Genomic DNA, 26186 nt, shown 5'->3' on the forward strand with positions numbered 1-26186 from the left:
CCACCTTGGCTCTGCCCCTAGAAGCCAAATCTGACCTGTAATTAAATATAATTTTATTTTGCTTCTCCTACAAAAGTTATTATACTCTGCTTTATTACAACATAATTTGACATGTCTCATCATAGTGTGGAAGTGAACTTGAGTTCTAAAAAGGTCACAGGCCATCAAATGCAAGTGACTTCCCTTCCTTGGGCCTTGGTTTCCTCCTCTTTAAGAGTGGTGGGACTAAATGACCACTGTAGGCCCTTCCAATTCAAGATCTCCGGGCTAACCCTAAGCAAGAAGAATAGGAAATGTTCATTCCATTCATTCAATCATTCATCTGTAAAACCTCTACCACTTGTACAAACTCTGTCCAGGCCTGTGCCAGCTGGCAAGGCTTTAGGCCTCTGAAGGAACCAGTTAGGTCCCTCCCCCTAGGTCAGTCCAGTTAAGTTCATTAAAGTTCATTAGCAGAGGAGAGATATTTAATTCTGACCATTCCATTCCAAAGGGGTAGGAGGAGGCATCTGAGAGAGAAGTTTTGACTTTCTATTGGTAAGAATCCCACCAAGGATCATAGAAAGATCACTTCATCTCCCTTAGACTGGGAGTTTCTTGGGAGAAGGGACTGTTTTTTTGTCTTTCTTTTGCTACAGAGATTGGCACAATAACTGATACATAGAAGATACTTAAATGCTTGCTGATTGACTTAACAACAATAACTGTTATTTATATAGCACTTTAAGATTTGTGAAAGTGTTTTACAAACAACTTAGCATTTGGGTCTCAAGAAAAAATATTGAGGCAGCTGCTGTAGGTATTTTTATTCCCATTTAGCAGATGGTAAAACTGAGGTTCAGTGAGCTTGGAGATTTACGTGGCTAATAGGTGTCAGGAGCTAGACAAGAACTGAGGTTTTCCTGATTCCAAGTACGGTATATTTTCTACTACAACTTTCATTTTTGTCTTTATTTGGATCTGGCACATAGAAGACCCTTAATAAATCTCCCCTATAAAAAGGTTTCCTTCTAGAGAATATAAGCCCCTTAAGGATAGAGATTGGTTCATTTCTTTATATTCCCAGCATTTAGGACATTGCCTGGTGCCAACTAGAGTGCTTGAGAAATTCTCTTTGACTAAGTGATGCTATCTCTCCCCAAATTAAATGAGAGTCTTTTAGCACATAGTAAGTAGGTGTTTAATAAACACCAAGCTGCCGCTCAGGGCCTCATTAGACATTTCTGAGACTTCACAATGAACGTAAGGAAACTGACTTTTTTTTCCAGGAGAGGTAGCCTGGGACACGTCTCCTAGGATCCAGGAAGTTTGGGACCCACATGCTATGGAAGGAGGAACCAGGGACTGCATCCAGTATGCAAAAGGGTCTTCCAGTACAGAAGTTTCTAGTACTGTCCAAGAAAGAACGATACTCTTCTTCAGGAGAAATATTTCATTTCCTTCCATTCAATCTAAACCTAGTTGGATGGCTCTTGACTTGAGGCCCCCAAAAGCACTTTACGTGAAAGAAAGTGGATCATTGTCTCTTAGAACTATCAAACATTTCACCCAGTTAAACATGATAACAAATAAATTCCCTGTTTTGCAATATGAATATACATTATTTGATGCTAATTACAATACCCATTTATACCCAAAATGGAAGGTTCAATAGGTCAATGCTCAATTGTTAAATAATCAAAGGATATGAATAGGTAGTTTTCAGATGAAAAAATTAAAGCTATGTACAATCATGTGAAAAAATGCTCTAAATCACTATTGACTAGAAAAATGCAAATTAAAGCAATTCTGAGATACCACCTCACACCTACCAGATTGGCCAATGTGACAGAAAAGGAAAATGATAAATATTGGAGCACTAATGTATTGTTGGTGGAGTTGTGAACTAATCCAACAATTCTGAAAAATAATTTGGAATTATGCCCAAAGGGTAACTAAACCAAATCAAGTATATTGTTTTTATACTATTTCTATAGAACTTTAATAGGGGAGAAACAAGAAAAACTATTTGAACCCTAAATAGGTATTTCTCAGTTTCCTCATCTATCACATGGGAATAAGAATATCTCTGCTAAGATCCCATGAGGAAGATAAGAGGAAATAAGTGCAAAGAATAATCAATACAAAGTATATTGAGAAAAAATTTCAAAGCTATATTTTTTAGTTAACCAGAATGAAAGGATAATGAATTAGTCTTGCTGTGACCACATGAAGATAAGCCACAGTACAAGAAAATTAAATATAATAAAAGACAAAATCAAATGGAACACAATTTAATCTTTTCTTTTTGATGATTCAGAAGCACTGTCCTGGAAACAAAAGAGACAGTAATAGATTTGGTAGTATAGTGGACAGAGAGTCAGTCTGGAGGGAGATCTGAGTTCAAACCCAATCTCAGACTCTGACAAGTTGTTTGACCCTTGGCAAGTCACTTCACCCAGTTTACCTCAGTTTCCTCATCTGTAAAATGAGCTGGAGAAGGACATGGTAAACCACTCCAGTACCTTTGCCAAGAAAACTCCAAATGGGTCATCAAGACTTGGACAAGAATGAAATGACTGACCAAACAACGAGAAAAATCAGCTTCTAGAGTCTCAGGATTATCCTGAACTCCAATTACCACACTACAGAGGAGGAAATTTTGCAGAGAATATTCTCTCCAAAGAGGAGAAAATAAAGGTTTCTGACTGGTAGAGAACAGAAATTACCGATTGGTAGTAGAAAATCATAGGTCTTAAGTATGACATGGCAGAGGTTCTGATTCAGGTTGAACTAGGTGGCTGCTAATATTCCTTCCAAATTAGAAATTGTTAGATCTCATAATCCTGATGAGTCATTAATACTAACAAAGAAGTCAAAATGTATACATGTGGAACAGACTAGATAGCAGAAAGTATCCCATAGTGTCATAAACCAGTATTTGAGAAGCCCAAGAATACAAACTACTGGAAGAAAATATCTGCATCTTAAGTCAGGAAGTCTGCTAGTCTCAGACACTTCCCAGTTGATACCAGCAAGTTACTTGACCTCTGCCTCAATTTCCTCATCTGTAAAATGACAATGATAATAGCACCTATCTCTCAGGAATGTTTTAAGGAACAAATGAGATAACGTTTGAAAAGCACTTCACAAATGATAGTTATCATCAACATTGTTGCTGTTGTTTCACAAGAACTATTAGGAAAAGAAACTGGGTAGAAACTAGGTTTGGACCAACAACTTCCACCATACATAGTAAGTAGCTCCAAATGAATGAAGGAAGTAAATGTAAAGAAATGAAATAAAAATCTTAAAAAAGAGAGTGAATGGGTAGCTGGTTAGCGCAGTGGATAGATAGAGCACCAGTCCTGGAATCAGGAGGAACTGAGTTCAAGTTTGACCTCAGACACTTAATACTTAGCTGTGTGTTCTTGGGCAAATTACTTAATCCCATTGCCTTGCCAAAAAAAGAGAGAGAGTCAGAGAGAGAGAATGGAAAGCAGGGTTTTTGGTTTGGGGATTTTTACCATTACAACTAGGGGTGACCATGAAGATAAAATAATATGCTATAAGACTGACAAGTATAAAAAAAGATCCAAGTTAGAACATTGGACTGAATAAAAAACTAAAAATCTTTCCCTTGAGTTCACAAAATCAACTCTATAAGTACCAGATCACAAGATAATGTTTGTGAAAGCACTAATAGAAGAGCTGTATGAATATCAACTATAGTAATATGAAATATTATACTTTCATGCTGCCATTTTGATTTTATTAGCTGGTTAATTCTTTAAAGTACATAGACAAGACTTCAGGTACTGACTTTAATCCCAATCCAACTGCTCTTCTATGTCTCAGCAATTAAGGTCACTTGTTAATATAAACTGATGTCTCATGAAATTTTAAGTCACATAAGTAAACTACAAAGAACAAAGTCCTAAATTAGAATTTGCAGGGTCTCTAAGGCAATACAACATCCATCTCTACTATCCAATATTATTTCCAGGTCTTAGCTTCTAAAATGTCTCTTTTTCAAAACTCATTTCTTCAATAAGTCTATCTCTGAACTCTCTTAGGCCAGTTACTGTGAAGATAAATGGGGGAATATTTGGGCCCAATGAGTCAACAGGTTCTCAAATACATTCTTTGGTCTGTAACTATTACTTTCTCTCTTACACTTCCAGGATACATCCTGGTCTGTCAAAGGAAAACAAAACAGAAAAGAAATTGAGACATAGGGCTGGAGAAAGGAATGAATGTATTAAAGTGATGAAGTAGTTATTTGTCTTCCAGCTTCAGATAGATATGTATGTGTGTGTGATTGTGTGTGTATAAAAATCTGTGTGTATATACACATATATACACCAACACCCATACAGATTATTGAGTCAGTTCAATAATTCAACACATATAGATTATTGTTGTTGAATTTGTTCAACAGTATCTGACTCTCCGTGACCTCTTTTGAGGTTTTCTTGGCAAAAATATTAGAGTGGTTTGACATTTCCTTCTGTAGCTTATTTGACAGAAGAAAACATTGAGACAGAGAGATGTGACTTGTCCAGGGTCAAAGAGCTAGTAAATATCTGAGACCCATACTTGAACTCATGAAGTTTTTCTGATCTACTTCCCTATCTACTGTACCACTTAGTTTCCCAGGTGGCCCAGTGGACAGGGAATACATACACATGTGGATTTTGGAGGTCACTATTTTGTGTCAACCATGCCTCTTTCTGCTTCCATTCAGTTCAAAATAGGTGCCAATTAGTGCAAATAATGAACTCCACTAACATGGTAGCATTATTTAAATTAGCCCTGCCTATTTCTATTAAGCTAGAACTATTGGTCAAATTTTACCTAATTATAACTTCAAATAGTGTTAATTCTAATATATGTGGTCATTTCAGTACATTCATTATCCACACTAATGTGGGACCTGTTTGCTAAACACTTAATGTGTATAAGATCCTATGCTAGACACTGTAAGGGATATGAAGATAAATAAGACATCTTCCAATACAGTCTACTCTAGCCAGACTTGAATCTGTTCACATAGGCTTTGGTTTGAGGCCACTTTTCTCATTCTCTTTCTCTCTCTCTCTCTCTCTCTCTCTCTCTCTCTGTGTATACACACACAAAATATATATGAATACATATATGTACATATATTATTTCCCAACTTTATATAAACTAGAATCCAAATATAGAGTATGATAAACAGTAAATAGTTATTTTTGCATATACAACAGTTTACACTCATGTTAAATAAATAAATATGAGATGGCTGGGGGACACTGTACAGAAGGGAACACGTGACATGTGGTTATTGCATTTTACAAATTGAATAAAATAACCAGATGTTTTTATAGGCTTGAAATTTCTATCCAGAGAATATGTACAGAATCTATGGAAGCACCTCATTACCTAACATTTCCTAGTTAACAGTGTATGTTTAGCCAAAAATTATTCATAAATATCCAAATGTCTATTTATCCAAGTTCAAGAATTCTTCTCAACTGCTTTGTGAAATACTGCACTGTACTACAGCAGTCTCCCCTTCTTCTAAATCAAATATAAGTCATTTGTTGTCATAGCAATGCTCCTTCCCCTTCAAAACAGTTCCATTTATGTCTACCCAAATTGAGTCATTATCTTCCACCTCCTCTAAAATGACTAAGTCTATTAAGATGCCTTGCTTTTACAGTATCTTTATATGGTGATCCTTTAAAAACCTGCAAATAAGCTATAGGGAAAATTATAAGCAAATGACAGTAATGGGTTCTGCCAGCATTGAGCCTTCTATACTCAACTGAATGGTTTCCTTATTTAAATATACCTAATGGGCTATCTGCACAACAAACCAAAGCAATAAATTGCTCTTATTTTCTATTTTTCTCCTCTCATAGCAAACCAACTCTGTTCCTTTGTACCTTACTGATGCGGACACCGATAAGATCACAGAATTTGAGAAATGGATGGAACCTAGGTAACCACATAGTCCAATTTATATCTCTCTGTAAATATTTCCATCAAGAGATAACTCAGCTTTTGTTTGATAGCCTCCAATGAGAGAGAGCCTATCTCCCAAGATACTTTTTGACAGCTACAATTTGGAAGAAGTTTCTTTCTGATATCATACCAGAATTGGCCTCTCTGCAACATTCCCCTTATTGCTCCCAGTTCTGCCCTCTGGTCCTTCCACATGACAGCTCTTCATAAATTTAAAGGGAACTGTGATGTCCCCATTCTTAGTCTTCTCTTCTCTGGGCTAAGCATGCCAGACTTCTTCAATGAATCCTCACAGGGCACAGAGTCGAGGCCTTTTGCTATTCTGGCTTCGCATCACTGGACATAATGCAGTTTTATTTTTCCTTCCCAAAAGATGACTTTCAGATTGAACAAAATCCCTGCAAGTGGTCTAACCAGACCACAAAGTAGAGTAGGACTACCTCCTTTCTGGTATTAGACTTTGAGGCTCCTAACACAGCCTAAGACCGAATTAGATTTGGGCTTTTCTGGGTTACTTCATCTCGTTTGCCTACTGTACTCTGCAGTCTGCTCAAACTCCCAGATCTTTCTCAGACAAACAACTCTAACCATATGGCCCCCACACTATGCTTGTGAAGCTGATTTGGGGATCAAAGTATAAGGTTTTGTATTTATCCCAGTAAATGTCAGCTTTTTAGATTGAGTCCAAATTTCCAGCCTGCCAACATTTGTTGTCCATTGTATTAGCTCTCCCTTTCAGTTTTGCATTATCTATAAATTTGATAAGCATGCCAGCTCTGCCATTATCCAAGTCATTGATAAAAAGTGTGTACCAGCTGAGAACTGAATACGGCCAGCATGCTGCCATGAGACCTCCTTTCAGGTTGACACTGAACTCTCAGCGATTAATTAATTACCTGGCCATTCAATGAGTGCCAAATCCATCTAACTTTACTATGTCTAGTCTACATCTCCCTATCATGTCCACAAGAATAAGATGACTGAAAACCCTTTAAAAATTTAAAACCGGGGCGGCTAGGTGGCGTAGTGGATAAAGCACCAACCCTGGAGTCAGGAGTACCTGGGTTCAAATCCAGTCTCAGACACTTAATAATTACCTAGCTGCGTGGCCCTGGGCAAGCCACTTAACCCCATTTGCCTTGCAAAAACCTAAAAAAAATTTTAAAACCATACAGAAAATATAAAAATTTCAAGTCTTAAATTTGATTTTAAAAATCAACTCCTTTATTCAAAATCAGCTCAATTACATCTGTAAACATTACCCTGATCCACCAGTCATAGGAAATAAGGTTAGTTTGGCTGACCTGCTCGAGAAAAGAACATGTCATTGGTTTTTTCCCCCTAAATATCCATATCTCTACCTTGCCACTGGATACAGATGGTTACAAAAGAGAAAGTGAGATTGGTCACTTTGCACAGTCCTCCTTCACTTAGATCCAAGCAACTTGCATGTCATGGCATCACCTCTCTGATGGCATGGTCCTCTTCAAGAACAAAGAACAAACAACAGCAGATATTCCTTTAACGATTCATTTTAACATTTGGCCAAGAATCAAAGTCAAGCTCACAGAACTGTTGAAAATTCTATTCTTTCCATTTGTTAAAAAAAAATCAGAACATTTGCCCTCTCTCCCTTTCTCAAGCAATAAAGTCCATAAGTTGCTTTTTTCCCCCATTTGTCTGATCCTGGTGATGCACTAAGGACTTTTACCTCACTACTATCTCAGGTAGCCCTGACAGTCAATTTTACTATCTCCCTTCCAGCCCAATGATTACTATCCTTGACAGTGAAAATAAAAGCAAAATACGAATTCAGTAATTTTGCCTTTTCTCCACTATCTTATCCTCTATTGTTATAGTCCTAGACTTTCTTTGAGTTTTCTTTCTCCAAACAACTAAAATGTTTTTTTGGTTGCCCATATCTTTCTTTGCTACCTCTGCCCACACAGCTCACAGGACCATACCATGCCTTTGTATTCATCCAGTGGCACTTCCTTCAGTACATCATTTTTAAAATTCAAAATTAATCAATGAGTTTCTATGCATTTACCTTGGTATCTTTAAACAATTTTTCATTTTTGTCTCCTTTAGAATTATTTCTCTATGTCTTCAGAATTTCATTCTCAAGAGCATTCTATCCCTCCTCAGTTGAATCCTCCTTATAGAATTTCAATTCACGGGATCTCACCCTTCCTTTCTCTAAAGTCTTTGAAATCTATTCTCCCCAAATTTAGCATCCATGTCAGTTTTCCTAGCTTTCCTCTTTGCCTACTACGAAACTGGTCATTTCCCACCAAGGTTTCCATCATTTCAATCCCAGAAACTAGTTCCTCCTTTGTGGTGAGAATCATATCACAAATAAAATTTTCATTCTATTCATTTTATTTTATTTTATTTATACCAAAATATTTACAGCAGTCCTTGGTTTTTTAAATTTATTTATTTGTTTATTTATTTTTGAATTTTACAATTTTTCCCCCTAATCTCGCTTCCCTCCCCCCACCCCCTGCAGAAGGCAGTCTGTTAGTCTTTAAATTGTTTCTATGCTATACATTGATCTAAGTTGAATGTGATGAGAGAGAAACCATATCCTTAAGGGAAAAAAATATAAGAGAGCAAAATTACATAAGATAACAGACTTTGGTCTTTGTTCAAACTCCACAATTCTTTCTCTGGATACAGATGGTGTTCTCCATCACAGATACCCCAAAATTGTCACTGATTGTTTCACTGATGAAATGAGCAAGTCCATTAAGGTTGATCATCACCCCCATGTTGCTGTTAGGGTGTACAATGTTCTTCTGGTTCTGCTCATCTCACTCAGCATCAGTTCATGTAAATCCTTCCAGGCTTATCTGAATTCCCATCCCTCCTGGTTTCTAATAGAAAAATAGCATTCCATAATGTACATATACCACAATTTGTTCAGCCATCCCCCAATTGAAGGACATTCACTCAATTTCTAATTCTTTGGCACCACAAACAGGACTGCTATGAATACTTTTGTACAAGTGATGTTTTTACCCTTTTTCATCATCTCTTCAGGGTACAGACCCAGTAGTGCTACTGCTGGATCAAAGGGTATGCACATTATTGTTGCCCTTTGGGTATAATTATTCCAAATTGCTCACCAGAAAGTTTGGATGAGTTTACAGCTCCACCAACAATGTATTAGTGTCCCAGATTTCCCACATCCCTTCCAACACTGATCACTGTCCTTTCTAGTCTTATTGACCAGTCTGAGAGGTGTGAGGTGGTACCTCAGAGATGCTTTAATTTGCATTTTAGCAGCCCTTTTTGTGGCAGCAAAGAACTAGAAACAAAGTGGATACTCTTCAGTTGGGTAATAGATAAATAAATTGTGGTATGTGAATGTAATAGTGTTACTATGCCATGAGAAAAGTAATGAAAGTATAAGAGGGCTTTACATAAACTGAGACAAAGTGAACAGTGCAAGGAAAAAATATACACATTGCCACAATAATGTAATTTCCACAACAGTGTAAACAGAAAGATCAGTAACATCAAAGCTGAATGTTGAAAAAATTGTATAGAACAAGATGTGTTCCAAAGATACCTCCTCTGATTCCTTTACAGAGATCAGGGTCCATGTGTATGGGACATTGCATAGAATATTAGAATATTTCAATTTGTTAATAGGATTTGCTGATTTTTTTCTCCTTTCTTTTTTTCTCTTTCAAAAATTCTTTGTTATAAGGGATGACTCTCTAAGAGGTAAAATAGGGGAAGGATGGACAGGAAGATAAAAGTAAGAGATGTAAAAAGATAATAAAAGATAAACTTTTAAAAGTTTCCCCTTTTTGTCACCCCCCTTTTGAAGGATAAAATTTTCATTATGGAATATTAAGAAATTAATATATTTGTACAAATTAATAATTCGTTAATAATTTTAGAAGAGAGTTTTATCAGAGAGATGAATAGATAATTGAAGGCTTTCTTGATACTACACTACTTTTATCCCTACCCTGTGCTGGATCATGATCTATCTCCCAAACTCTTCATCAATAACTGGCTTCTGTCCGGGTGGCCTATAGCAGGGCTGTCCAACATTACTTTTAAAAGTTTTTTTTTAGGTTTTTGCAAGGCAATGGGGTTAAGTGGCTTGCCCAAGGCCACACAGCTAGGTAATCATGAAGTGTCTGAGACCGGATTTGAACCCAGGTCCTCCTGACTCCAGGTCCGGTGCTCTATCCACTGTGCCACCTAACTGGCCCACTTTTAAAAGTTTTTATTGAAACAACAGACAAAATATTTTGATTTGCCATTTTAATGACAGTTCTGTGGTAGCTCGGCTTTGTTTACTAAAACATTTTGTAGACCTCTAGGCGGACTGCATAAAATCGCTTTGTGGGCTACATTTTGGACACCCTGTTCTACAGTAAACTTGGATAACACAATTGTTTCTGTCTCTACTGACTGGCAATCAAGTACTTTATCCCATGTTTCTTAATCTCACAGATGAGAACACTATGGCTCCGACGGCAGCAGTGATTAGCCCAATGATTCCCTAAAAACCTAATAGGGCCAGAATTCAAGCCCAGCTCCTGACTAGGACCAAGGCTCTTTCCATCACATTATAGTTGCCGCTCTATCCCTAGGCAGAGTAGGATACAATTTTGCTGACCTTCACTTCGGACCTCTCATTCATAATAACAAAAGCTCCCATTTTTATAAAAAAAACCCTTTTATTAAAACAACTCTAGGGGCGGCTAGGTGGCGCAGTGGATAGAGCACCGGACCTGGAGTCAGGAGGACCTGGGTTCACATCCGGTCTCAGACACTTCATGATTACCTAGCTGTGTGGCCTTGGGCAAGCCACTTAACCCCATCTGCCTTGCAAAAAACCTAAAAAAAAAAAAAACAACCCTAAAAAGTATTATCATCCCCATGTTTTAGTTTGGATATCTGACTTCATGAGTATTGAGTATTCAATAGGGATTCAATAATTCAATAAGTATTCAATAATTCCCCTGCTTTATTAATGCAGATAAAACAGACAGGTGTTCTGTCTGAGGTCACTATAGAGTGATTTGACCAGGATCCAAAAGTCATTATGTGCCCAAGTGAATAGAGGCCTAGTTAACTCTGAGGCTGGTCACATATCTAATAACCACATTGTCACTAACATGCCCATTTTATAGATGATAAAACTGAGGTTTAAAGAAATGAACAAACTTGTCTTAGGGCCTAGAGCTGGCAAAATTGGGACTCAAAGCCAGGTCTTTTGACTTCAATGTTAGACAAGTCACACTGTTTCTGAACTCAAGTTATTCTCTTCCAAGTGCTGGCTTTGTCCCAGTGTACTGACTTAAGGAGGACAAAACTTCAAAATTCCATTCTTCTCAGAACAAAGAGAACAATACACAAGTCAGGCACAATACTACAAATGAAAGCATTCCTAAAAGATAGATTCAAGTTATATGCAATGTTTAATCTTTGTTTCGGAGACACAGAGATGACCAACCAACTCCTCTTGGTTGAGAGGTGGATTCATATAATTTTTTTTGTTATAAGAGAAGGGTGCTATCACTAGGTGGTGGAGTGGGAAAAGGACTGAACTTTAACTCATTAGATAGGGATTCAGATCCCACCTTTGCCATCTGGGACCCTGGGCAACACATTTCACTTTCCTAAGGCTCAGTTTCCTCCTCTGTAAAATGAGAGAGTTGGCTTAGGAGATCAGTGATGTCCCTTTCATCTCTGATCTAGTATCCTATGTGTGACCCTGGACAAGTCTCTTCCCTCACTGGGTCTCAGTTTCCCACTCTGTAAAATGAAAGAGTTGAATTAGATGGTCTTCAAGGTCCCTTCCAGCTGAGTCAGTCTCCTCTCCCTCTCTGGGCCTCAGCCTCTTCTCAATAAGGGGGGGGGGGGGTTGAATTTGAAGATTCTGAGGCCTCTTTCAGCTCTAGTATAACATAACTGTAGCATAAAAATTAAAGGCACCATCAAGAAAAAGCTTCTTCCAAGCCCTCGAGTGGCAAGAGAAAGGGCATTACTGGCAGGTAAAGGAGAGGACTGACAGAGATAATTGAGGTTGTCTTCATGATTGACTCTCCCCCTCCCCCCCAATCACCACCTCCATCAACATTCCCACAGGCCCTCCAAGATTCTCACCAAAGGAAGCCTCTGCTGGAGTTGAGGGGTGGGGGTGGGGAGAGGAGGAGGTGGGGAAAAGGAGCGGGGGAAGGGAAAAGATTCCCCTTAGAACGTCTCTAAAAAATCCCAGTCAGAATCTCCAGCTCCTCACACTGCTCCTGCCCCTGCCCATGCCCCTGTCCCTACCTTCAGGGCTGCCCAGCACCACATTCACACAGGGAGAGACAGGTTCCAGAGGTAACTCTAATCCCATGAAGAGGTCAAAGAAACCCTTCCAAGGTCAAATCCACACTGGGAATACTTGATACACAAAGCACAGGCACTTTCCCCTTTTATGATACACTGCCTACTCATATCCCTAAGTGCTCAAAGCTTTATCTCTTTCAGGCCCCACGAATGGGCCAGGGCTTCCTTCTAGGTCTGTCTTATTTCTAAGTGCCACAGGAACACACGCCAGTGAGAGATGCTCAAGATTTGGGGGCATCCATCTGTATAGCAAAGTCTTCCTCTCCATGGAAGGGAGAGGAAGAACAACAAACAAGAATGGAGATGATAAGGCTAATGATCAGAACAATTAATGTTTCTATAGGGCTTGGAGGTCTACAGAGCACTTTACAGATCTGTTAACTCATTTGGGTAAAACTCTTACGTGGAATCCAAGACACTCCTCTTGGGGAAGCTCCTCATGGGGGTCCAGACTCCAGAGGGGCCCAACCACTGAACGGTGGATCATCTCAGGCACCCACAGAAGACACACAACTGTCAGGGCATATGGAAATATGGAGAAACAAGGCAGGGTGGGGGTGGAAGCAAGGTAGTGTTGCAGTGGATAGAGCATTGGCCCTAGAGATAGAAAAACCTGAGTTCAAATTCTATCTCAGATACTTAAAATTTACTAGCTATGTGACCTAGAGCAAGTCACTTAATTCTGATTGCCTCCCCCCCAAAAAAGAAAAGAAAACAAAGGGGGACACCCAGGCTGGTTGAAGCTGCACCATGAAAAGGCAGCATGGAGAAAGAGGAGAAAGAAGGCTTGGGTTCAAATCCCATCTGACCCTTAACTATGGATGAGATCTTGTGCGTTGTCCTCCCTGAGACTCAGGTTTCTACTCTTTAAAATGAGGCAGTTGGACTAGCTGGTCTCTTTAGTCCCCCTCAGCTCTAAATAGCTGTTCCTATGATGTGATCAGCCTGACTGGTCCTCTGATCCTGCACTCTTTCTATGTAAATCTCACAGAATCATGTGCCAAGTAGAGAGGTATTCACCTTATTCTGCTTGGTCCTCACCAGAAGCAATAAATAGAAGCTGCAAAGGGACAAATTAAGGTTTGAGGTATGGACAAACTTTTAATAAGTTCTTGTCATTCAATCATTTAGTAGTGTCTGACTAGTGACTCCATTTGGGGTTTTTTAGCAGAGATACTGGAGTTGTTTGTCATTTCTTTCTTCAGCTCATTTTACAGATGGGGAAACTGAGGCAAATAGGGTGAAGTGATTTGCCCAGGGGCACACAGATAGTAAATGTTTGAGGCAGGGTTTGAACTCAGGTCTTCTTGACTCCAGGACAGGCACTCTACCCAGTATAGTGCCACCTAATTGTCCTTTTTATTTTTCCAATTGATATTAAATTTTATTTTTCCAATTACATGTTATAAAAGTTTTTCAGCATTCAACTACATGCATATGAATATTTTTAAGTTACATAATTTACTTCCACCTTCCCTTCCCGCTCCCCTCCCCACAGGGACAAACAGTCAGGTGAATATTGTACATACACATTTGTGTTTAATGTGTTTACAAATTAGTCATTTTCAGTATGAGGAATTAGACTTAAGGGAAAAAGAAAGAAAACCATGAGACAGGAAAGAAATACAGAAGAGAAATTTTTTAAAAGTGAATTTGGTATTCATTCAGATTCTATAGGGATGTTTTGTTTTGTTTTTCTCCCTTTGGATGAGGATAGCATTGTCCATAGCAGGTCTCCTAGGGTTCTCTTAGTTCTCTGAACTGTTGAGAGGAGCTTCATCCATCAAGATTGATTAACTCACAATACTTGGTTCTGCTCCCTTCCTAGCTGTCCTTTTTCAGAAACAGAGTTGCCCTAAAATGAAAACAGAAACTTTGGGGGAAGCAGGCTCTCACTCCTTGAAAATCTTCAAATGGATTCTGTCTGGCACAATATGGGGGGGGGGGGATTTCTTTTATATACAGAGTTGCCTAAATGCCATTGAGGCCTCTTTCAACTCTGATCTCAAGATTTAAAGTGTTAGAGTTCTAATCACAGGGTAGGTGGCTATCTCTAATGGGAGAAGTTTCCTCACTAAGAGAGTTCCTTTTACTAAAGTAATCACAGGTCTTGTCCCCTCCTCCCCACACAAAACAATTCCACAATCCCTTTCTGCTGGAACCCTATTCTCTCTCTCTCTCTCTCTCTCTCTCTCTCTCTCTCTCTCTCTCTCTCTCTGTGTGTGTGTGTGTGTGTGTATGTTACCCAGGCCTTCTTCCTTCCACCTCCCATTACTGACTGTTCAGTCTCTTTCCTTCTTGCTTATTTCATTCTGAATGGAAGGATGAAGCACTTACTCTTGGCTTCCTTCCTCAAAGCTCTCAAACTCTCTGGGTAGAGACCTAGAAGGCAAAAGGGCCCTCCTTCAAAGTTAGAGGAGCATTAGGCCCATTAGATGATGATCTTTCTCTCAAAGGTAAAGGAGATAGAGTCAGAAGAAACTTTCCCTAAGCACTCAGAACTCATACCCCCTCTACAAGCTCATTAGCCACACACCTAGGGCCAACAGAGCAATTAGCACACGAACACACCCTTTCCCTGGACATTTCAACCCTGAACTTACTAACTCCAAGACTGGCTTTAAAGTCAACAACAGTTATCAGACCATGAACTTGAAGGGAGAACCACCTGGTTTCCCCACCAAAGGAAATTTGATTTGTCCAAGAGGAAAAGGAAAAATCCCAGGAATCTGTCTCATAGGGGAAGGGACCAATGGACACTATCACTCAAAGAGGATCAGGCTTGGGGAAGGAGGGAAATGAGAGAAGGGGACAGAGGTAACTGCTGTGGAGGGAGGAGAGTCAACAAAATTTGGCAACTGATTGGGAGAGGTAGCGATACTGAGGACAGAAATAAGGCGACTTTAAGATCCTGAGTCTCAGAGATTGGTGGGTTGATAAAGAGAGGATGGGGAGAGGGAAGAAAGTCAAAAGCAACAGGGAAGTGAGGAGAGAGTGGATGAACAGGAGGCAGTATAGGCTAATGGAAAGAGTACTGGTTCTGGAGGCAGAAAGGCTAGATTCGATCCAATCCCACCTAAGACGTTTCCTATCTGTGCCTTCATTTCCTAAGTCATAAGTCCATCTGTAAAACCAGAGGGCTGAACGAAATGATTTGAGAAACTCTCTGCCTCTGAGACAGTGGGTAGAATACCAGAAGCTGCTTTGAAACCATACTTCTTAGACTGAGCTTAAGCTGGGGGGTTGTAAACTGAAGCATTATCTTGCTTCTTAAACAGCCCTACTGTGGACCAAGGCAAATGGATGCCACAGAGGATTCTGGGGCAAGAGACCCCATTTTCTTTGGAGACCAAATAAATCTACGAAAATTGGGGATCATGACTCATTCTGGGCCTGAGAGATGTGAGCTAAAGATAAGGTTAGATAGCAAGTGTAATTTGCTAGAATAGGATGCAGAAAAGCTATGCCACTAAGGTGCTCTGATGAGGAGGCAACACAATGGAGGGGAGAGGGCAAGGATTTAGTTTGACATACTTGATTCTCTACAGTCAAACTCTTAATATTGTCCCCAGCTAGATGACACTACAATGGATAAAGCACTGGCCCTGGAATCAGGAAGATCTGAGTTCAAATCTGACCTCAGACACTGGACACTTCCTAGCTGTGTGACCTTGAACAAATCATTTAACCCTAATTACCTCACATCCAGGGCCATCTGATGTCATCCTGATTCATATCTGTTCACTGGACCCAGATGACTCTGGAGGAAGAAGTGAGGCTGGTGACTGAGCACTCCCCACTCAAATCCAATTCATGTACTTGTCATGGCATCACCTCCCTGAAGTCATGGCCTTCTTAGAATATGAAGGACAAACAATCACAAACAACTTTATCCCCAAGACATGTGGCCTAATCCATGGGCAACCAAAATGTGATTGGTTTAGAATCAGAGGGCCTGAGTTGGAATCCCAGCTCTTTCTCTTAGCATCTATTGTGACTTTGGACAAATCACACTATCTCTGAGTTTCAGTGTACTCCTCTGTAAAAGGAGAGAATTGAACATGATGACCTCTGAAGGTTTTTTCTGTCTCTAAATCAATGATTCTATATGTGACCTGGACTAAGTCACTCTACTTCTGAAGGAGTTCAGACTGCCTAACTATAAAATGGTGAGGGTGGGAGAACCAGATGGTATTTTGAGGGACCTGATGAACTCTGAGTGCAGATTGAAATGTATTGTTCCTCATGTTCTTTTTCTTTCTCTTACTACTCTACCAAACATGACTAATGTAGAAATATTTTGCATTTAAACAAACAGATCGCTTCAAGTTCTCAGTTTCCTCACATGTAACATAAGGGGGTTAAACAAGATGGTCTTGAGGATCCCTTCAACTTGCCTTCCTGAATTTCTTCCTTCCTTTCTCCCACAGCAAGAGTCTTAGACTGATTTGTGAGTATGTATTGGCTCTAAGTGGTCAATCACATTGTTTCTCTTCACTCTCTGTTAGGGTTGGCAGTAAGGAGGTAGGTAGAGTACATTATCAAGGAAGCTGGGTGCCCAGGAATGGAAAAATGGACAAGCTGCACAAGTTGTGATTGATAAATAAAACAATTACTACACTCCTAGGGAAAGGTAAATATGAAGATTCTAAGAACTATGGGAAGACCTCTGTTAAATAATGCTGCCTACCCAGAGAAGAACCCCAAGGACAAAATGCACATATGCTCCAATGAGCAGCACTTTTCCCCAATTAAAAAGCCAAGTAGAGGAGGAGTCTTTTGGGTCAAAGGGTCCTTGGTCCAGCTCCAAATAGAAAATGATCAAATCACCAAGGTTGATTACAGTAGATCCATTCCAAGGAGGGGCAGGTTCTGTGGGGAGAGAGAAGTTTGGATTCTGACAGGTTTAGGAGTCAGGGGAACATCCAGGTGCAAATGGCCAGCCAGTAAGGCAGGTAGGTGGAGAGAAGATGACCAAGAATCGAGTCAGTAGGGCTGGGTGGGGGCCTACCTGAAATAGCAGGAGATACAGGACAGGAAATAGGGCAGAAGCTGGGAAAGAGGTCTGGAAAGTGTCATAAGAATAACAGTGAGCCTGGCAGAGCATGAGATCATCAGGAGGAGAGGAGAATTTAAGGGTAGAGCCTTGGGAACCCCTTCATTTAGGGGCCTAGAGGATAAAACTGAGTCACAGAGGAGAGGCAATGGAGGGACACAAGGGAAAGGCAGTGCAATATTGTAGCCTCAGATAAAGAGTCCTAGGTTCAAATTTCACTTGAGACACTTCCCGGGCTGAGGGTCAAGTCTTAACATCTCCCAGAGCATCAGTTTCACCATCCTTCTAATGGGGATAATAATTCCTGCATTCCTTGCCACCCAAGGCACATAAATGTGAGTGACTCTTATTACAAATTCAGCATCTCCATTCCATGTTATTTTCTAATCAACACACATTTTTTAGGCACCTACCATGTTTCAGATACTGGGGAAATAGCCAAAACCAGACCATCAGAATTGTTAGTCCATAGTATTACTAATTTCTATTTATACAAAGGCTAACGGTTAAATCCCCAAAGAAACACCAACCTTCATTTTATTCATTAGTGACTCCCTCCCCCCTCTTCTGCTAGGTATTCCAATGAAGGGCCAAATTAGAAAAAAGAAGAAAACTGTTGATAATATTCATTCTATAAATCCTTCCCATCTTTGTGGTAGAAGTGCTGCTTCTTGGAACAAATGCCCTTGGGGTTCTGCTCTGGGTATGCAGCATTATTCCATAATAATGATAATAATGTTTGTCCTTCATTATTGAAGAAGACCACGACATCAGGGAGGTGACACCATGACAAGCACATGAATTGGATTGGAGTGAGGGGAGCTGTGCTAAGTCCCCAGCCTCACTTTCTCCTCCAGAGCCATCTGGGTCCAGTGGCCAGAGATAGCCCTGGATGTAAGGCAATCAGGATTATGTCACTTGCCCAAGATCACACAGCTAGTAACAACAAAGTGTCTGAGGTTGGATTCAAACTCCCATCCTCCTGATTCTAAGGCCAGTGTTCTATCCACTGCACCATTCACCTTTTCTATGAATGTAGTAATAGTCTGTTTCATCCAAATATCACAACTTGTCCAGTTATTGCATTCTTTCATCACTAGGCACCCAGTTTCCTTGATTTACTATTACAGATAGTACTGCTGAAAATCTCTTATTTCAGCTAAATCTTTCCTAGTTTTCAATAACTTCCTCTTAGTATAAACCCAGAAATGGAATCACTGGGTCAGAGAATAGATAGGAACCGTTTTGTCATTTGTCTTGCATAATTTCAATTGTTTTCCATAATGGACAAACCAGTTCACAGCTCTATCAACAGGAATGTCAACATGCCTGCTTTCTCTTGTCTCAATCAACAATGGGTTTTCCCAATCTCTTAACTTGTTTTCTATTTTTGTGGATGTGAGATCTGTTTGACTTTTTATTGCTTTAATTATTAGCTACAGGTTGTATTTCTTCTATTGAGAAACACTGGAAATGGCTCTTGATCTTAAGACTTTGATGAGGGAAATGACTCTTAATCTTAAGAGTTTTGGTCAGCCCCCTGTAGCTTTGGGATATTAGTCATTCATCAGAGATCTGTCACACAGAGTCTATTTTCCCAGGCTCCTTCTTTTTTTCAGCTTGTAGCTGCATTTATTTCAGCTGAGCAAAAAACTTTTCAAAATTTTCTTTTAATCCAACTAGTCTAACTTTGTTCATCTAGTCTTCTCTACTAAAGTCCTAATCGGATATCCATTATAGGAGTGGAGACTCTAAAAAGAAAGAAGAGAGTGTTGTTCTAACCTATCCTTCCAAGCAAAAGGTTTTGAATATTTTTCTGTTCTTTCAGGTCTTCCTTCAATTCTGTGAAAGATGTTTTAAAGCTGTATTTATAAAGTCTGTGAGGGATGATGGCTCCCAGATCCTTAATTGCATTTGAGAAGTTATTTTCAATGATATTTCTTTTTCTCTTCCTAATCTTTTCTTTTCACTCAGAAGGCTAGAGATGGCCCTGGATACAGTGGGAGACCTTGGACTTTTGAGTTAAGGTCTTTAACGGGTCTCAGTTTGACAGAGGCAAAGCCCATTCAGTAATTTAGCTAAGAAAGTGAAGAGGTAAAGAGGTAAAGAATGATCACTTTTACTTAGTCAAAAAAAAGTCAGACTGGGAGGGCAAGACCCACAGGGTTTATCAGTGATTAAGGCAGATAAGAAAGAAATGAAGCAAAGAATAATTTTTTTTGCACAGAAGAAAAAATCAACTTGGGAGTGGAAGACCATCAAGGTTTCTGGGCAAAATAGAAACAACTCCTATTTATATTCCCCAGAGAAATGAAGCAGATGACCTGGCACAGTGCCCCCTCACTCAATTCTAATTCACTTGCAAGTCATGGCATCACCTCCCTGAACTCCTGGTCTTCTTCAAGGAAAAAAGACAACAACAACCATCCTCTCCTCTTTTCACTACACAAGACTTGGACACAACTTATGATCTCAGGACATCCCGACTGTGCCCTTAATGCCTGTGTACCCCTATTGATTCATTAAATAACACTGCAGGCCACTGTCTTGCTCTCCAGTCGCTCCTGGCCTTAGCCAACCAAGATCTCATCTGAGCTAAACAGGCTCTGGCCTGTCATTTTGGCCCTGGGCCCAGTCACTGCAGAAAATAGATATGTCAGTCTTGTCAGGCAGAATTCTCCATGTCTAGGCTGTTTGTCTATTTCCTTCCTAATAGGGAACAGAAGTGTTAAATTTGCATGGTTCACCTAGTCAAGCCTATTTGGCAGAAGAATGTCACTTCAATGGCTCTGGTTGGGGACTGAGGCTCTTGGCTGTGGTCAACTTGCAAGGTCTTTCTATGAGATGTTATGCCATGTCAAATTGAATTTAAGATGCTGAAATGCAGGTGGCTAGTGATGGGAAATAATAGAGAGACCTGAGTTTGCTATCTAGATCTGGCAATCACTTGCACAGACAGACCCAAATCTATGATAAGCTGATGAGATCACAGAGAGGACCAGAACAGAGTTTGATCTTATCAATGAGCTAGCAAAAGTGTGTGAGAGTGCTTGGACAGGCAGGAGGAGCACCAAGACAGAGCAGTGTCACCTTTCCAAAAAGAAAAGGTGGTGAACAGTGTCAAATGCTGTAGAGATAAAGATTCAGAAAGGCATCTATTGACCTCGATGACCAATGAAGCCACTTGCTCTTCTGAAAGGCTCTCTTATTTTTAGAAATCGTTCTGAGGAGATCACTTTTTCCAAACTTACAGTGCTATTGAAACGGGAGTTGTTGTTCTTAATGCACATCATCCAGAAAGCATTCACATGGTAACATTTGAGTTGCTTTCTTATAAAAATGGAGACTAGACGCTATCTCGGACCTTGCATTTGGTTTTAGGGTGATAGGATAGGAATAATGAAATCAGTCAATAAGAAACTAAATGCTTTTCAGATCTCCCTCCTACATTTACCTTAAAAATCGTAACAACTGACATTCTGAACAGAGCTTTGCTTTATCTATCAAGTGCTTACATATGCTCAAGTATTTTATATACATTGTTTCATCGCAGCCACACAACCTGGACAAGTATCACTGGCTCCGTCTTACAGAAGAGGCAACTGAAGGAACAAAATGTCATTTCTCAAGCACAAGGCACTGTGCTGAGCCCAGGGGACACAAAAACAGAAGCACACACTCCCCTGCCTGCAATGTTTTAATAGAGAGAGACAACGTAGGGGAATGGTAGCCAATGAGAGGTTTAACATGGTTTTCCAGTTACAGAGATGGTGACAAGAGCCATAGAGAGTAGACTGATCCTTTCCAGGAGTAATGGCAGATTATGAGGTGATTAAAATTCCAAAAATAAAAGAAGGAGTGGGGAAGGGCAAACACACAGGTATTGCTGCTTGGGCAGAGTAAATCATGGCTTTGTGAAGCCTATCTGAAATAGTGGAAAAGAGGAGGTGCTCACAGCGCAACTAAGCGGCAAACAGTGCTGGGTCTAGAATCAAGAAGACTTAGATTCAAATCTGGTCTCAGATATTGTGTGACCCTGCTGTTTTCCTCAGTTTCCTCATCTGTCAAATGAGCTTCAGAGAGAAAAAAACCACTCCGGTATCTTTGTCAAGAAAATTCCAAAAAAGGGTCATGGAGAGTCAATAAGACTGAAAAACAAGTAAACGATGACACTAATCTGAACACTGGGGCCAAGACCAGAGAAGTTAAGTGACGGCCATGGGAATGGGGAAAGGCAGTTTGGCCTAGCAGACAAAGAACTAGACTCAAAACCTGTAAGATCTTAGTCACACACAGCCATAGGGAATCTACCTTCTATACAATCTAAAAATTAGTTCATGAAAAGTCTTATGTTCCATTTTCCTGTGACACTGCTAATGTGCTGCAATATGGCCAAAAGATGGACAACAGGCCTCAGTAAGAGACTGGGAGGTATAAGAAGCTAGAACAGACTGTGAATAACTGGCACTTAATAACTTTGTGACTTGGGTAAAACAATTTTCCCATCCTGAGCCTCAGTTTTTTTCCTCTGTTAAAAGGAAGGGGTTGTAACAGATGGCCTCTGAAGTCCCAACAAGCTCTAGCTCAAGGATCCTATGTATGACCTTAAGCCAGTCCTTTCCCCTCCCTGGGCCTCAGTTCCCCCCTCTGTAAATTGAGGAGCCTTAACCAGAGGACTTCTAAGATCCCTTCAGTTCCAAAATCTTTGGTTTATGATTCCATAAAGAGCCAATTCACCCTATTAGCTAGCCAAGGGAGATCAAGAAGGCTATTCTTGGTTATATTTCAAACCAAGTCTGCTCACCATACAATCAAGCAAAGGGAGGGGAAAAGGGGAAACATTTTTCTAGGTTCTCTCTCTTATTTTCTCCTGGGTCCAAACCTGCTTAACTCAAGAGTCTTCTTTGCCATTTCACAGCCTCTCCACTCCTACTATGTAGTAAACTGATGATGACTTGATGGCTGTTGTCTCAGTCAAACTTGAACTAGAAAAGACTTAGTTTTGAAAAGGTCAAGATCTCCTACTGAATCCAGGACCATCTCCAGTCATTCTGATCCCTATCTGGCCACTGGACCCAGATGGCTCCAGAAGAGAAAGTGAGGCTAGTGACTTAGCACAGTACTCCCCCATACACTTAAACCCAACACATTTGCATATCATGGCATCACCTCCCTGACATCATGGTCTTCTTTGAGAATGAAGGACATTCTTTATAGTATCACTGACTTAGAGTTGGAAGAGATTTCATATATATATATATGTATATATATATATATATATATATATATATATATATATATGTGTGTGTGTATATATATATATGTATATGTATATATGTGTCATCTAGTTTAACTCTTTTATTTACCAAAAGGAAAAAAACTAAGGCTCAGAGAAATCAAAGGACTTGCCCATGATCATTATATCATAGATCTTGTGCAAGAAGGGACTTCAGAGGTCATCTTTTGTTTTACAAATGAGGAAATTGAGGCCCAAGGAGAAGTAATTTGCCCATAGACATATCTAAGAACCAAGATCTGAAAATGGAAGGAACCTCCAAAGTTACCTACTCTGAGGTCCAGGGAGGGAAAGTGATTTAGCCAACAGAATTCAAATCTAGGTCCTCTGACTCCAAAGCTAATGTTCTTCTCAGGTAGGATAGCGCCCAGAAAAAAACCAACGGTCAGAAAGCTAAGTCACTTGTTCCTGTTCTCTCCTAGTCCCTACTGCACCTGCCAGCTGAAGAAAAAGGGCAAGATCTAGAGGAACAATCATCTGCAAACACAGTGACAAAACTGACCTAGTTTCTGAAGGGAAAAGGTCAGTAATGAATCAGAGGCCAGGTGTTTCACCCTTAGTCCTCTATAGTCCTTCCACTTCCTGGTGTTCAATTTGCAGGACACAAGTACCTGAACTGATTTCTGTTCTCTTGCCAACAAACCACATGTGACCAAGTGTTTCCAGACACACGTCTCTTCTTTTCTATGAGCCTATATATGGCTTACCAAGAAGAAATTTGACACTAGCAATTATAAACTGGAGTTATTCACATACAAATGAGTTCTCTTCCTATAAGGAAGAATCAACATGCCATCCATAGGAGCATTTTAAGAATTTTAAGCATTTTTAGTCTGTTAGGAACAGACTAGAGGACCCTAAGGTACTAATTTCTCTTTTCTTGATCCCAGCATATCTTAAAGACAAGAAGGGAGGGAATGTAGAAGAGGCATCTGTAAGGGGAGAGAGGTATACATACCCGACTCATGTGTCCCCAAGTTTTCTAATGCCATCAAACAGCTATTTAGAGTTCTGTGGCTTTAGTCTCAAAGGCTATCTACAAATACTCCCCACAGCACCTAGAAGTACAGAGCATTGGATCCTCCAATAGTTCTGGTTTATATAATCTTTAAACATAGCCCCTCGTACTGGAAATTGAGAACCCCAGGACGAGATTTTCCTGATGAACACCAGCTCAATTTTATATCTATGATCTTAGCAAGATGAATAAAAAATACCAAGAGTCTAAGAAATATTTTCCTCCTGTGCATTTTATTTTAAAGGAAAGAAAGCAAAAGTGATATCTTCAGATGTCCAATGAAAAATTAAGATTAAGATAGAGCAGCATAATTTTTGGATTGGGATGAAAATGAACAGATACTGTAGATAAATTGGGGCCATGGTGCAAATAACTATATCCATGGGATGACAAGTCAAGAAAAAAATCCTTCTATGCAGAGGAAAACATATTATGTTCACTTTTTAAACCTACTGTTATGTTTTTTCTTTCATTCTCATGATTTTCCCCCTTAGTTCTAATTCTTCTTTCACAACATGAATAATAATAGAGAAATACGTTAAGCATGATTGTACCTACATAACCTATATCAGACTGTTAGCTGCCATGGGGAGGGGGGAGGGAAAGGAGGGTGGTAAAAAAAATGTGCAACTCAAAAGTTTGCAAAAGGATGAGTTGAAAACTATCTTTGGGTAATAAAACTAATCATACCCTTTAACTCAGCAATACCAATTCTAGGCTTATATCCAGAAGAAATCATAGAAAATGGCAAAAGTACCACACATTCCAAAATATTCATAGCAGCTCTTTTTGTAGTGGCAAAGAATTGGAAACTGAAGGGATTCCCATCAATTGGGGAATAGCTGAACAAGTTATGTTATATGAATGTTATGGATGATTATTGTTCCATGAGAAAACATGAATGAGACTCTAGAGAAGTATGGATCAAATTCGAGGAACTGATGCTGAGTTAAGGGAGCAGAACCAAGAGAACATTGACACATTAAGTTGATCAACTTTGATGGATGAAGATCCTTCTCAGCAGTTCAAAGAGCTAGGACAACCCTAGGAGACCTGTTATGGACAATGCTATTCATACCCAGAGGAAAAAAAAGAAAATAAAACAAAACAACAAAAAAAACCCCTAACAGAATCTGAATGAACACTATGTTCACTTTAAAAAAGTTTTTCTTCTTTCCTTTTTCAGGATTTTCTTTCTTTTACCTTAGTCCTAATTTCTCATACAGAAAATGACTAATCTTTAAACATGTTAAACACAAATGTATATGTAAAATATTCATGAGATTCTTCGCCACCAAGGGATTGGGGATGGGAACAAAGGGTGGAAGGAAATTATAAAATTCATAAATGTGCATATGCATGTGGATAAAGGTTGGAAAAATTTCATAATATGTATTTGGAAAAAGAAAACATCAGTTGGGAAAAAAGAAAACTATTTTTGCATGTAATTGGAAAAATAGAAAAAAGGTATCTTACTAGTTATCATAAAGAGAAAAGAGAAAAATTCTCTTAAATGGACAAGAGAGCTGTCAGAACGGTGCCTAAAAGACCTCAAAAGATGGGGAAATGGAGAAAGAGGGGAAAAATGAACTCTGCTCATTAGTCAGTCTCCACTTTTCAGTCACAAAGAGGACAATAGCTTTAAAGATGAAAGGAATGCAGCTTAGAGGTCATTGAATCCAATCCCTTCATTTTACAGAAGAAACTGAGGTCCAAGGAGAATGATTTGTCCAAGGTCACATACTGGATCAGAATCTAGCCCTTTAAAAGACTTCAAATAATAGCTAGTCTAACCCTCTAAATTTATGGGTGAGGAAACTGAGGCCTGAAAGGATTTAGCCATTTAGGTTCACATATGTAGTAAGCTCCACAGGCAAGATTTGAAATTAAAGTGTTTTGTGCAGAAAAATAGACCTATTGTCCAAGGGAAAGAGAAAGAAGACAGTTCCTTTCTTTTCTCAAAGGATCTTCCATCGTATCTCGAGTTTTCAGGGGGTAAGGAATATAGAACAAGTGGTGGAACTGTGAACTGATCCAACCTTTCTAGAAAGCAATTTGGAACTACGCCGAAAGGGCAACAAAAATGTGCATTCCCTTTGATCCAGCAATACCACTACTGGATCTGTTCCCTGAAGAGATCATGGAAAAGGGTAAAAACATCACTTGTACAAAAATATTGATAGCAGTCCTGTTTGTGGTGACAAAATTTGGAAATTGAGCATCAACTGGGGAATGGCAGAACAAACTGCTGAATGTGTATGTGATGGAACACAACTATTCTATGAGAAACTAGGAGGGACGGAATTTCAGAGAAGCTTGGAAAAATTTGCATGAATTGATACTGAGCAAGATCAGCAGAACTAGAACATTGTACACCCTAACAGCAACATGGGGATGATGATCAACCTTAATTGCACTCCAACAGTGCAATAATCAGGGACAATTTTAGGGGATCTGTGATG

The 26186-nt window shown here is 39.5% G+C and overlaps 1 protein-coding gene across 3 annotated transcripts in view; it reads right to left on the bottom strand.

The window, feature by feature from the left end:
* TMEM164 (transmembrane protein 164) overlaps window positions 1–26186 on the bottom strand; it is a 146921-nt gene that overhangs the window by 84682 nt on the left and 36053 nt on the right. Inside the window, exon 1 of one of the 3 annotated variants that reach the window (XM_074204886.1) lies at window positions 7350–8436. The exons of the other annotated variants lie outside the window; for them this stretch is intronic. The gene's annotated coding sequence lies outside the window, so the exon portion shown is untranslated. Of the gene's footprint in view, window positions 1–7349; window positions 8437–26186 lie in introns of those variants that run through there. 3 annotated transcript variants of the gene reach the window in all.

This window comes from Macrotis lagotis, chromosome X (assembly GCF_037893015.1).
Source record: "Macrotis lagotis isolate mMagLag1 chromosome X, bilby.v1.9.chrom.fasta, whole genome shotgun sequence".
NCBI lineage: Eukaryota > Metazoa > Chordata > Mammalia > Peramelemorphia > Peramelidae > Macrotis > Macrotis lagotis.